Source organism: Trachemys scripta, chromosome 9 (assembly GCF_013100865.1).
Source record: "Trachemys scripta elegans isolate TJP31775 chromosome 9, CAS_Tse_1.0, whole genome shotgun sequence".
Classification (NCBI taxonomy): domain Eukaryota; kingdom Metazoa; phylum Chordata; order Testudines; family Emydidae; genus Trachemys; species Trachemys scripta.
In genome coordinates this window covers 68,946,869-68,959,905 of record NC_048306.1, presented here as the reverse complement: position 1 = coordinate 68,959,905, position 13,037 = coordinate 68,946,869, and positions in this window count along the sequence as shown.

Genomic DNA, 13,037 nt, shown 5'->3' with positions numbered 1-13,037 from the left:
CAAAGGTGCACCATCTTTAATCAGGATTTTCTCATGATTAAAGCTTGAAGTATCAAGTCCAAAACTTGTAACTAAGTTTTGCCTTAGGATTCAGATCTGATTAGTAGATGAAATGTATGGATAAATGCTCTGTTTAAATCTCGCCATGAATCTGAACATAAATATTCCAAGACAGCCACATAAATTACCATTTTGGCCATTTAGCCTCAGAATGATTACCTCTGCCATAGCAAAGAATGATAAACCTGTACACAAGTCATATCATAAGGTCTGTCCACTTTGAAAGTATGCGCATCTTCTTTAAAGTTAAAAATAGCTTAATTTAGATCCCAGTGTAATATTTAAAAAGCAACAGAGGGTCCTGTGGCACCATTAAGACTAACAGAAGTATTGGGAGCATAAGCTTTCGTGGGTAAGAACCTCACTTCTTCAGATGCAAGTAATGGAAATCTCCAGAGGCAGGTATAAATCAGTATGGAAATAACGAGGTTAGTTCAATCAGGGAGGGTGAGGTGCTCTGCTAGGTATTGGTCTCTGTCTCCATACTGATTTATACCTGCCTCTGGAGATTTCCATTACTTGCATCTGAAGAAGTGAGGTTCTTATCCACAAAAGCTTATGCTCCCAATACTTCTGTTAGTCTTAAAGGTGCCACAGGACCCTCTGTTGCTTTTTACAGATTCAGACTAACACGGCTACCCCTCTGATACGTGACACCATGCAAGGCACTGCATTTAGCCGTATGGAATGGAAATCTATCAAATGGTAATATACAAAAACCTGTAGGAGAACACTTCAACCTCCCTGGCCTGCTCCAACCCCTCAGACAGAGGCCAACACCTAGCAGAGCACCTCACCCTCCCTGATTTAACTAACCTCGTTATCTCCATACTGATTTATACCTACCTCTGGAGATTTCCATTACTTGCATCTGAAGAAGTGAGGTTCTTACTCACAAAAGCTTATGCTCCCAATACTTGTGTTAGTCTTAAAGGTGCCACAGGACCCTCTGTTGCTTTTTACAGATTCAGACTAACATGGCTACCCCTCTGATACTTGACAGTGTAATATTTGTTCTTTAAAAATCATATGCAACATGGCATTCAAGCCTGTTATTCAACACACATAATTACAAATGATCTTCTCACCATGTACTGCATCATTATGAATGTTTTTCTCAGTGAACAAAACAAGTATGTTTCAAGATAGCATCAAATACACATGATCCTGAAAGATATCAAACAGCTTTTCTGATAGACCCTGTTGTTACAATGGATAACATTTAACCTGTAGGAGGATTAATATAGACATGATATGTTGTGTCTGACTCTTTGACCATTACTGAAGCACAATACTTTATAGTGTTATCCTTTGTCAACCATGTCTAATTGATTAGGCTACTGTAACATTTTTATTCTGCACATGAGGTTCCTTCCTCAATAGTCTCACTCCCCAAAATGTACATGCATCATTAATTACAAAATCAATGGCAGAGATGGTCTGGAGCAAATGTAATTGATAGCTTCCTTTTCAAATTAGCATAATCTGCCAATTCATTATGAGGAGTGAATAACATGTTTATTGCTAGTTTGAATAGGACCAGGTCACTCTCTGTAAACTCCTTGACAAAGTGCTTTTTCATTTAAATAGGGTTTACTGAATACAGTGTACATGGAAAGAGATGTCTCCTTTTTTTAATGCCCAGAGTTGTCTCCTACCTTTTGGTGAAGTAGTGATCAGAAATTCAGAAGAATTAACACTTTATATTGAAAGAATGGGAGATTTCTATTGTTATCTGGAGTGATTAAACTGTGACCATCATAGAGCTGAGATTACAACTAGGAGTAGGATATTAAAAAGCATGTAACGGGACAAAAATTTGGTTCCCTCATGTTTCTAATCTCATTAAAACCAAGGAGACTATTTGCATGAGCAAGGTGAACAGAATCTGGCTCAACTAGTGCATCCCAATATACATTCAGGTGCCTTTTGTAAAAATACTTTAGAAACAAATAAAAATATGAAATCCCCTAAATATTATTTTTTACAGTACATACCATATCAGGATTGGATTCCTCCATTTCTCTTTTTCACTGGAAACAATCTTTCATCCAAATTTTCCAAAACAGCCTCTATAATTGCTAATCAGCTATGTACTTTTCACACTTATGTTCTTATGCACGCACTTAGATTTGTGTGCACAACTGTCCAATTTGCACTAGCAAATGTAGCTTCAGTGCACAAATACTAAGTGCTGGATATGCAAAAATTGTGTGAAAAATTGCATGTGCAAAAAAGTCTGCTTTTTGAAAATCTGAGCCATTGTATCTTTCAGCTGACGATCTCAAAACATATTTGCAAAAATACATTAAGTCTCATTATACATCTATGAGGCAGGCAAATGTTATTTTACTCATTTTATACATAGGCTGAAATTCACCCATGTGTAGAGCACCAGGCCTGCATCAGATTAAATCTTCAAAACAAGTCTGAAATTGTATTTAAGGACTTGTGTTGACATTGGGAATGAATTTCATCCAGGCAGTTTACCATACAATAAGTGCAAATTATTATTATTATAAAGTGATGTAATATACCAATAAACAGTTGACAGATTGAAATCCAAGTCAGGTTGTTGATGAAATAAACTTTACCCTCCCCCCTCCCATAAAAGCCAGGAACAGAATTGACATTAAATATATATTTCATTCTTACAAGAATCTAATCATTTTCCTATAGCTGAATCTCCTTTGGTAATGATACCCAAGAAGCAGATTCTGATACCACTTCTAATGTTGTAGCATTCCAGGAGTAGTTCCATTGAAGTCAATGGGATCCTTCATGGAGTAAGGTGTTGCACAACATGAGACTCTGACTGTTAATTAAATAGAAATATTTTTGTGGAATGTAACACGAAAGCATAAAAATCAAACATATACAGTTTGATTTTCTTTCAAAACATCTATTATTGTCTTTAAATTAATTACAAAATATTGATATATCAAATATGTAAATAAAATGTGTGTATACTCACAATTCACATAAACATTTATGGAAGTTGCAATGAAGGGCCTTATCTAATTCAATGGAAAGACATCTATTGGCTTCAATGGGTCTTAAGTGATTCCTATCAGCTTCAACTAGTTTTGGATTAAAGCCTATGAGAACATACCCCATAATATTTAAATTATGAATCCGAGACTACATGTGTGCTGCTATACAGTGAACTGAAGATACAGTAGCATTATTAGGAACTCTTAATTTAAAAGGAAATAAATTAGGGAAAATGTCTGAAGCAGAGCTAATACTAATATTTACAATAAAAGCCAAGCTAGGCTATTAAAAAGAATGATGGCAGTTAATTTTGTACATGTCAGTAAATTGTACTATAGTGTATCTTTGTGCTAGGGGTGAACAATATATACAGACAGCTATAAATAGGCTATAAGTCCTAATGACTTTATCTAGTTTGGTATAACAACAAATTAACTGTCTGCTTTTATTAGCCCTTTTGAACTGTCCTGTGACTTAATTTTGTGATATTTGTAATTTAACTGCCATTCATAGTCTTTTATTTAGGACCAGATCATGCAAGCACTTACACATGTCCTTAAGCTTATGCACATTAGTTGACCCATTTGAGGTGACAATTGGACAGTAGTCAATGTGATTAGATAACTCACATGCTTAAAGTTAAGCATGCACATAAGTCTTTACAGGACTGATGGTTTTGATTTTTATTTTAATTGTGTTCTGATATGCTCGGGGGCAGGAACTTGGCATGGATCCTGTTTTTCCCTCTTGTATATATTCTGCATCACATTTTTCCTTTGTCAATTCTTAAGCCAAATAAATTACATTTCCGTGTGCCTTACCAGATAAAAATTAAATTCACAAAGGTAATTTTTACAACCGAATCCCCCGATTTATACTAGGGTAAAATTCACCCCCCCTGTGCAAAGAGTCAGAACAAGGCCTATGCACCCTTTCAATCCCACTGAACTCCTCAGAAGAAGATGCAAGTGGTGCATAAGCCTTGGTGCTAGCCCTTTGCACTGGGTGAATTGCATAACACGTGCTTTCCTTTAAAAAGAAAAACACATTTTTCATGGAATCTCCACAAAACTCAACATGTGTTTATAATTTATGGAGAAGTGAGGTTTTGCAAAACTCATAATCATTTTGCATAACCCAAAACATTTGTAAAGTGGGACCAACGTTGCCATTGACTTCCATAGAAGCAGGCCCTAGGTTGTGCACCTTCCAAAACTTCAAATACCCCCGAGTTTTATGCATCTCTAATTTATAATTCTGAAATACATTTTAATTAGTTAAGAGCTTGAACCTGCTTTTTTAGCACATCCAAATGTCTCACCGAAGTCAATGTGAGTTTGAGGTTTGCAAGGAATGCAGGGTGAGATGCTGAACGATCAAATCCCTCCATCACTTTTATTCCTTTTCAAAACCATGACCACAATGAGTATATGACTAATCATTGTTGGACTCCAGATGCCAAGCAGCATGTGACTTAGCTGATTCTGTGGTATTATAAAAACAGTCAGACCTTGTTAATCCAAATTCTTTTGGAAATATTGTACCATGTTCACATTAAAAGAAAATCAAATGAATGAATCAGTGGCACATAGACAATCATAGAATTTCTACTTTCAGCGCCAGTCCTGGAAACAGATGCACACAGGTGGATCTTGAACCCAAAAGGAACCATACTAGCTTCAGTTGGGTTCCACATGGGCACAAAGTGTTAGATCTGTTATATCTGGATCCAGGAACTTGCCAATTAGGACACAGACAGAGAGCTAAGCAACCTGTTTGTTTCTTCAGCTGCAGCATTGCTTCTTGCTCTGCTGCATTTTACTGCTCTGGTATTAAGGATCTTAATACCACAAATACTCTCTAGTGGATAGGCATGGAACATGTACAATTATATTGCATACATTACAATCCTCCCCACTTATTGAGTTGTTACCTCCTTAAACATGTCTAACCTAACATTACATATTGCAAATATAACTAAGCAGGTCAGAACAGACTATCTGAGCACTCTAGATGAAATGAGAGGATTATTCTGCCTCTGTAACACTCGTCAACTGGAACTATGAACTATTTCAACTACAGATTGAGTTGTTCAGGTGGTTTCCTTTGACGCAGAGGTCAGCATCTCTCAGGTTATGGAGTAGAAACTTGAACAGATGTTTCATATGACAATTCAGGTTCTGGTCACTCTGTTCCAGGAATCAGTGGAACTCCAGTGTCCGGAACTTCAAAATTTTGGATCAGTCAAATCAGGTCATGACACTTTGTTTTGAGGGTAAATCCTGAATCTCCTTGATGCAGTGATACCATATTGCATCAGGGTTACTGCAATGGCATAAGAATAAGGTTCCTTTTGAGGTTGGATAGGGTCTGGAACCCACTTGTGGTAACCTGTGTAATCTCAAGCAAGAACATGTTGTCTGGAATTGAAGAGTTTCCCTGGTCTTTTGCTTGAGTGGTCTGCTTGCTAATTAGCTCCCTTTGCTGGTAACAAATCAAGGTGAGATCAGTGGCTGTGTCCTAGGAACAAACTTTCCTGTCACCTGCGAGGTGTTGCGATATGCCAACAAGCTGTTTTCAAGTTTGGCCTATATTGAACTTGGTTGTTTTGTTGCAACTTTCAAAGCTTGTTTTGTGGTTTAAATAAAATATTCTCTTAAGCCATTTGATGCAGGATGGGATGGTGCAGATGTAATGTGTTTGATGCCATTACTTTTCAAGAAAGCTTGGAAATCATCTGAAACAATTTGTGGATCATTGTTGCTTACAACTTGTCTTGGCAGTCCCAAGCAAAAAGGCTCTGTAGAACTGATATGGCACTTGCAGAAGTCATGGATGTCAAGCAACTTGGAATATCCATCCACTATTACTAGAAAATTTATACCCAAGAATGGGCTTGTCAAATCCAGTTGAAATTGTTCTCAGGGAGCAGTTGGCTAGTTCCAAAGATGAACTAGCCAAACCAGTCATATTTTTCACCTTCTGACAGCCAGAACAATTCTTAACTATCTGCGCAAACTGTCGGTCAATACCTGGCCATCAGACATATCCTCTAGCCAATGTCTTCATCTTGACTAGGTGCTCTGTATGTAATTCCTCCAAGACTCTTGCCTGGAGTTTCATAGGAATGATGGCATGAATTCCCCACATCAGATAATCTTGAGCAACTGTGATTTAATTCCTCCAGTAGGAGAATGTTTTAAGCTCTCCACTGGTTCTGTCTTCCAACTTTTTAAAGTTGCATTATATACCTTTCCTAAGGTAAAGTCCTTGCTTATTTCTTGTTTCAGTATTGCATGGTGTGGCGGGGCGATGACTCACCGGCGCAGCGCCTCCTACTGGTTGTACAGGAAATTAACTGTTTTCGAGCTCAGAGCGCCCTGTGCCGGCTGATACCTTACCTGCCGCTGGCCTCTGTGTCCCTCCCGGATCCTGGTACCCTTTACATCAGGGTTCTGCCCCCTAGCAGCAACCCACAATCTGGGTCTCTCCATGCAGGGGAACCCCCAACCGCCTATCCCCACCTTGCCTCAGTGGCTCCTGCCAGTCATCATCTAGCCCCTGCTCCCTGGGGCAGACTTCAGACTGTAAATCACTCATCATCAGCATAGGGAGTTTCCCAGGCAGCCAGGTCCTTCTCTCTCTAGAGGCTTCAGACTTTGGTCCTCAGCCCTCTTATAGGGCCAGCTGTGGTCTGATTGGGGCGTGGTCCAACCTGTGGCTGCTTCCCACAATCAGCCTAGGTTTCCCCGCAGCAGCCCTTTCCAGGGCTGCTTTATTCCCTTCAGGCAGGAGCGGGGTGACCACCCCGCTACACATGGGTATGCCAATTTATGCCACATTGAACATTTCAGCATTTCATCTTATTGCTGCGTGGAGCTTGTATCCAACAGTGATAGTTGTGATAACCCCTCAGCATTACAATGTTGAGCAGTTCTCTGAAACTTGACTTCATAGTTATGGGCCCCATAAAGAATAAAGCCCATCTCTGAACACGAGCAGTGTCCATTTCTGGAATGCCCCTTCTGGGGTTAAAAATGGACAACAAGAGCTTATGAATGGTCACATGCATAAAGTCCTACTGTACAGGTAATGTTCAAATTTCATAACTCCCCAGATTAGACTCAAGGCTTCATAGTCCATCTGAGCATAGTTGCATTCTGCTGGACTTAGGGACTGGAAGCAAAAATGATAGGTCATTCCTGACCATCAGGCATCATGGGGAGATTGTTTTTCCAATTCCATAGGGTGATGTATCACATGCCAAGGAGATTGCTAGCTCTGGGTTGTAATGAGTTAATATTTATTGGCAGTAACTAGTTGCTTTGCCTTATGGAAAGCCTCTTTGCATTGCTTAGTCCATTTTCAGCATTTCCCTTTCTGAAGCAATTGATTCAGCGGGTACAAAGCTGTTGCCAGATTTGGGAAGAATTCATGGCAATAATTCATGAACCTGATGAATGAACGAACCTGTGACACTTCTTCAGAGCAAGGTGCCCTCGTAACTACTTAATCTTTCTCTGGTGACTTATGCAACCCTCTAGCATCTATGACAGGGGTGGCCAAACTTACTGATCCACCAAGCTGCATACAGCAATTTCCAAAAGTTCGAGAGCCGGGGCACACCTGCCAGAAGTTGGGGCTTCAGCACCTTGAGAGGCGCCTGACAGGTCTTGGTGTTTCAGCCCTGCTCCTGCTGAAGCCCTGAGCCCCAGTAGGTGCGCCTTGTGTGGCTGAAGCCCCGAGATCCCCCTCCCCGCTGGGCAGAAGCCCCTACCCTATGACCCTGCTGCAAGGCAGAGGTCCTGAGCTCCCCCTCCAGTTTGGTAGATGGAGAATGGGAAGGGGTGTGGGGGGCTCCATGAGCCACACTTTAACTGTAAAAGAGTCACATGCGGCTTGTGAGCCACGGTTTGGCCACCTCGATCTATGACGTGTGCATGGTATGTAACTGCTTCCTTGAAGAACACACACTTATCATGGATTACCTGTATCCATATTCTTCTAACCTTTTGAAAACTTGTGCCAGATTCTTCAAATGATCCTTATCACTGGATCTGGTGACAATGATGTCATCTAAGTAACACTTACAACTTGCTATTTTTTGGAGTATCTGGTCCATTGCCCTCTGGCAGATAGTAGGGGCAGATGCCACTCCAAATTCCAGTCCATTCAACTGGAACAACCTTGTTCAGTGTTGATGATGAGGAACTTCCTCAACACTTCTACTACTTTCATTTTCACATAAGCCTGAGATAAGTCCAATTTGCTGAATTTCTTCCCTCTGGACAGCAGTAAGAAAATATCTTCAATGCAAGGTAAGGGGTATTGTTCCATGCAGAGCATGGGATTAATGGTCACCTTAAAGTTACCACAAACCCTTATTGCACCATTTTTTTTCATGACAGGAGCAATGGGAATCACCCATTCACACCAGTCGACCTTGATTATCATGTCCTTACCTTCTAGAAGTTCCAGCTCCTTGTCAATTGCATGTCTCATGGCAAGTGGTACTTGCTGAGACTGAAGAGCTGGGGGTTTGCCCCTTCTGTCGGAATGATATTGGCTTTGATGACCTTCAGGTGCCCAATGTCCTGAAACAGTGGTGCAGCTCTAGATAGAAACTCTTCTGTCTGCTTTGGTGACGTAGCACTTTGAGGGACTTGAAGAGGCTTGCTGGCTTGTCAATCCAAATGAATGCTCTTCAGCCAACTTGGTCCAAACAATGCTGGTGCTCCCATTTTTACAATCTGGAGGTTCAGGTCATGGCAGTGACCATTGTACTGTACATTTATTGTGCATACTCCTAATGGTGATTTTCTATCCTTTGCGCATCTTCAGCATAATGTTGGGCCCGTACAATTTGCTGTTGCTGAAGGTTTCCTGGAATTCTTTGTGTGGAATCACAGCTGCAGCTGAACTCATGTCCAGCTCCATCTTAAGGGGTTTCCCATTTACCACAGGTGTCACCCAGATGACTTCTTTGCCTTTGTCCTGCACACAAGCCACTTCCAGGCATGCAATGCTAAACTCAGCTAAGTCGGCTTCTGCTTGCAAAGCATGAATCTTATGCTTTGTTTTTGGTCTCTTCTTCTTGTCATTTGGTGTTTTGTTCTTGATGGGAGACCTGAATTTTCCCCTTTTGGCCAGTATTGGCAGTCCTCATGCTGGAAATGGCAATCAGTTGCACTATGTGCACCCTTGCCACAGTGTTAGAAATTTCCCTGTGATTCTCTTGTCTATTCGCCATAGAATGTAATGTAATTTGTATGTAGAGTGTTCCCTCTTACCCATTGATTGAAGCTCATGTGACTCTCAGATGGCAGCCTCCATAGAGGTAACTAACCCCATAGTTCTCTTGAACGTGAGGCTGGTTATTGTTAGGAGATGCTTCTGGGTTGCTTCATCTGATACTACATCCCAATTGATCCCTGGGGGCAACTTGCAGGGTATCTCCAAATTTGCAGCATTCTGCTAATCTTTGTACTGCAGCTCCATACATCATGATGGTTTCACCTTCAGGCTAATTGCATTTATGGAATCTAAAGTGCTCAGCTATCTCCAAAGGTGCAAAATACTCATGTAATATTGTCACTAACTCATCAAAAGTTTTGATGTATGGCTTGTCTGGAAACTGTGAAGTAGGCGATATGTCTTGACACCCATATAATTCAGCAACCACCCATATAATTTCTTCACATCTGGCATGTCACAGAATGCAAAATATTGCTCCAGTGTACGTAGGCCAGTTTTGTGTTGTGCTGCCAGACATGTCCACACATTCTTTCTGGAACCCCATGATGTCACAGCCTGCAAAACTATGTTTTCAGTGTCAGTTGTGAAACAGATGCTGCCTCTTTAAATCTTTGTGAGGCTGTTGAGGCCACAACTCATGCCTTGTCTAGCTATAGGGATTTTGAGTGCTCCCTTCCTTCCCTCAGTAAGGCCTGCTGCTGAGGAACCGAATACTGCACCAGGCCTGTCATCTCCCCACAACCCATCAGCATGTCCACTCTCCCTTATGGGCTCCTGGTGCTGGAGGATAATTAAAACAGCAGATACCTCCTCATCGCCACTGTTAGATCTGTTACATCTGCACCCGGGAACCTGCCAGTTAAGACAGGTTTCAGAGTAGCAGCCGTGTTAGTCTGTATCCGCAAAAAGAACAGGAGTACTTGTGGCACCTTAGAGACTAACAAATTTAGGATGCATCCGAAGAAGTGGGCTGTAGTCCACGAAAGCTTATGCTCTAATAAATTTGTTAGTCTCTAAGGTGCCACAAGTACTCCTGTTCTTTTTTCCAGTTAAGACAGGGACAGAGCTAAGTAACCTGCTTGTTTATTCAGCTGCTGAGTTGCTTCTTGCTCTGCCACATTGTACTGCCCCACTACTAGGGATCTTGTTACTTACAAATGCCCTCTAGTGGTTAGGTGTGGAACATACACTATTATGTTCCATACATTACAGATGGGCCTTCTGGTGAGGATCCAGTTACAGGATAAAAGGCTTGGTTTTTTGGACATATAGTGTCTTTGAAGACTGAAAAGATGTACTGAGTCATCTAGGCTGTGCCCACACCGGTGAGGATAATTTCCTGTAAATTATAATTTTCTATTTTGCTGAATGTAATTTTCAATGTCCCAGATGGTGGGTTTTTTACCACTTCTCCAGGGAGATTATTCAACAATCTAACAGATCCCAGTGGCAACTGGATTTCCTTGTTAATTTTCAATATTATTAAATTCATCACATTACTATGACTGTAGCTAGAACTCTTTTGTCTCTCTCTAAATAATTTATCTCCAGTCTTAAAGTACACTGTTCAAATTTTAGAAGTCATCTATCATATCTCCTCGCTCTGAGCCAAGCTATGTATATTTAGCTCTTTCATTACCATGACACATGGAAAAAAAGAACGACAGATGAAACAGATCTGATTATGTTTCTGCATGAATGAGGTTTTCTTAGCTAAACAGAGAGTCTTTTCATGTGAAAAACTGCAGATTATTGGTCCATGTAACTACATTTATGAAGTTTTCTAAAAGTGTGTTATTGACTCATTAGACTGCAATGCAGAGTTGTTGCACTTTATTATATAAATATGTACTTAGGAGCCTTTATAAAATGCAGATTATTGACCCAATCCTATAAATATTTAATTACAGAGTTTTAAAACCCAAATTATTTGACCTGATTGTTTAACTATTAATTTAATACATTTCTTAAAAATTCACTGCAGCAAATATGTATTTGGAGGTTTTAAAAGAGCTTATAATTAAGGTTAAGATTTTTTCATGGATATTTTTAGTAAAAATCACTAAACAGATCACGGGAATAATGAAAAATTCATGAAAGCCCATGACCTGTTCTTGACTTTTACTTAAAATATCTCTAATAGAAAGGGGAGCCTGGGCAGCTGGGAGCTCAGAGCACCAGTGTCCCCCTCTGCTGTCCACGGCAGCAGGCAGCAGCAAGGGTCCCCCATGCCGCTGGGGAGGCCAGGAGTGGTGGGGATCCCCCGTGCCGCCCATAGTGGCTGGGAGCTGTGGCAGTCAGCCTGGGGCAGCGGGGTACCCTGCAGCTCCCTGCCTCTGCAGGTGGCAGGGGACCCTGCAGCTCTCACCCGGTGCTGGCTGAAATCACAGAGGTCTTTGGAAGTCACGGATTTGGTGACTTCTGTAACCTCTGTGACTAAATCGCAGCCTTACTTATAATTAACCAGATAGGATGTTAAGAGTACTTCTGAAGTAATTTCAAATGTTATATGTTGTGAGTCTGCATGATAGGCGAATGGCTTGCAGAATATTCATTTTAAAAATACAAACCTGTGTTTGAGTTATAGGAGGAAAAATATTATATCTTTTCCAGTCCTATAACTTGCATGCCAAGTTTCAGCCCGGAGCAAAAAATTTTATGGCTGAGTTACAAACCTCTGAAAACAGGGATTTATAATGGAAACACTGACACAACTTTAACTATAGTGGCACAAACAGTGCAGCTATAATATACACTAGAAATAGACAACAAGATTAGAGATGACATTTAGGACATGAGGCCTTCTTCAGGCTGTGGGAAAAATAACGGTATTCTATTTTTTCCACAGCCTGAAAAAGGCCTCCTGGCGTAAGTGTCACCTCTAATCTTATTTTCCATTTCTACCATATATTTAATTAACCCTTTTGTTTGTTATTGACGGCAGGTTTTATAATTTTAGGTACAATCTTGGGGCCAAACTATGGTTTCCCAAACTACAGTGCATCAGGGTTGGTGAGAGAGGGTCCAAGAAGACCCATCATCATCATAAAGAACAGGAGTACTTGTGGCACCTTAGAGACTAACAAATTTATTAGAGCATAAGCTTTTGTGGACTACAGCCCACTTCTTCGGATGCGGATACAGACTAACATGGCTGCTACTCTGAAACCTATCATCATCATAGTACTTCTCTGCATAAAAGGCCACAATGATGCAGCCAGCAGTCCCTGAATACTGACACTACCAGCAGAGAATACTGCTGTAGGCAGGGGCATGGCCCTGGCAAGTGCCCGGAGGATGAAGCTAGGGTTGTGTATGTGCGCCATAGCAAAGGCTGCCAGTTAATACTCTAACCCAGGGATCGGCAACCTTTGGCACGCGGCCCGTCAGGGAAATCCATTGGTGGGCCGGGACAGTTTGTTTTCCTGCAGCGTCCACAGGTTCAGCCAATCGCAGCTCCCACTGGCCACGGTTCGCCGTTCCAGGACAATGGGGCTGCAGGAAGCGGTGACCGGCACATCCCTTGGCCTATGCCGCTTTCCGCAGCCCCCATTGGCCTGGAATGGTGAACTGCAGCCAGTGGGAGCTGCGATCGGCCAAACCTGCGGACACTACGCGTAAACAAACCAGCCCGGCCCACCAGCGGATTTCCCTGATGGGCTGTGACCCCTGCTCTAACCCCAGAACTCCTGGAAGCATTAAATGTGCTACTGCACTACTCAGCCATA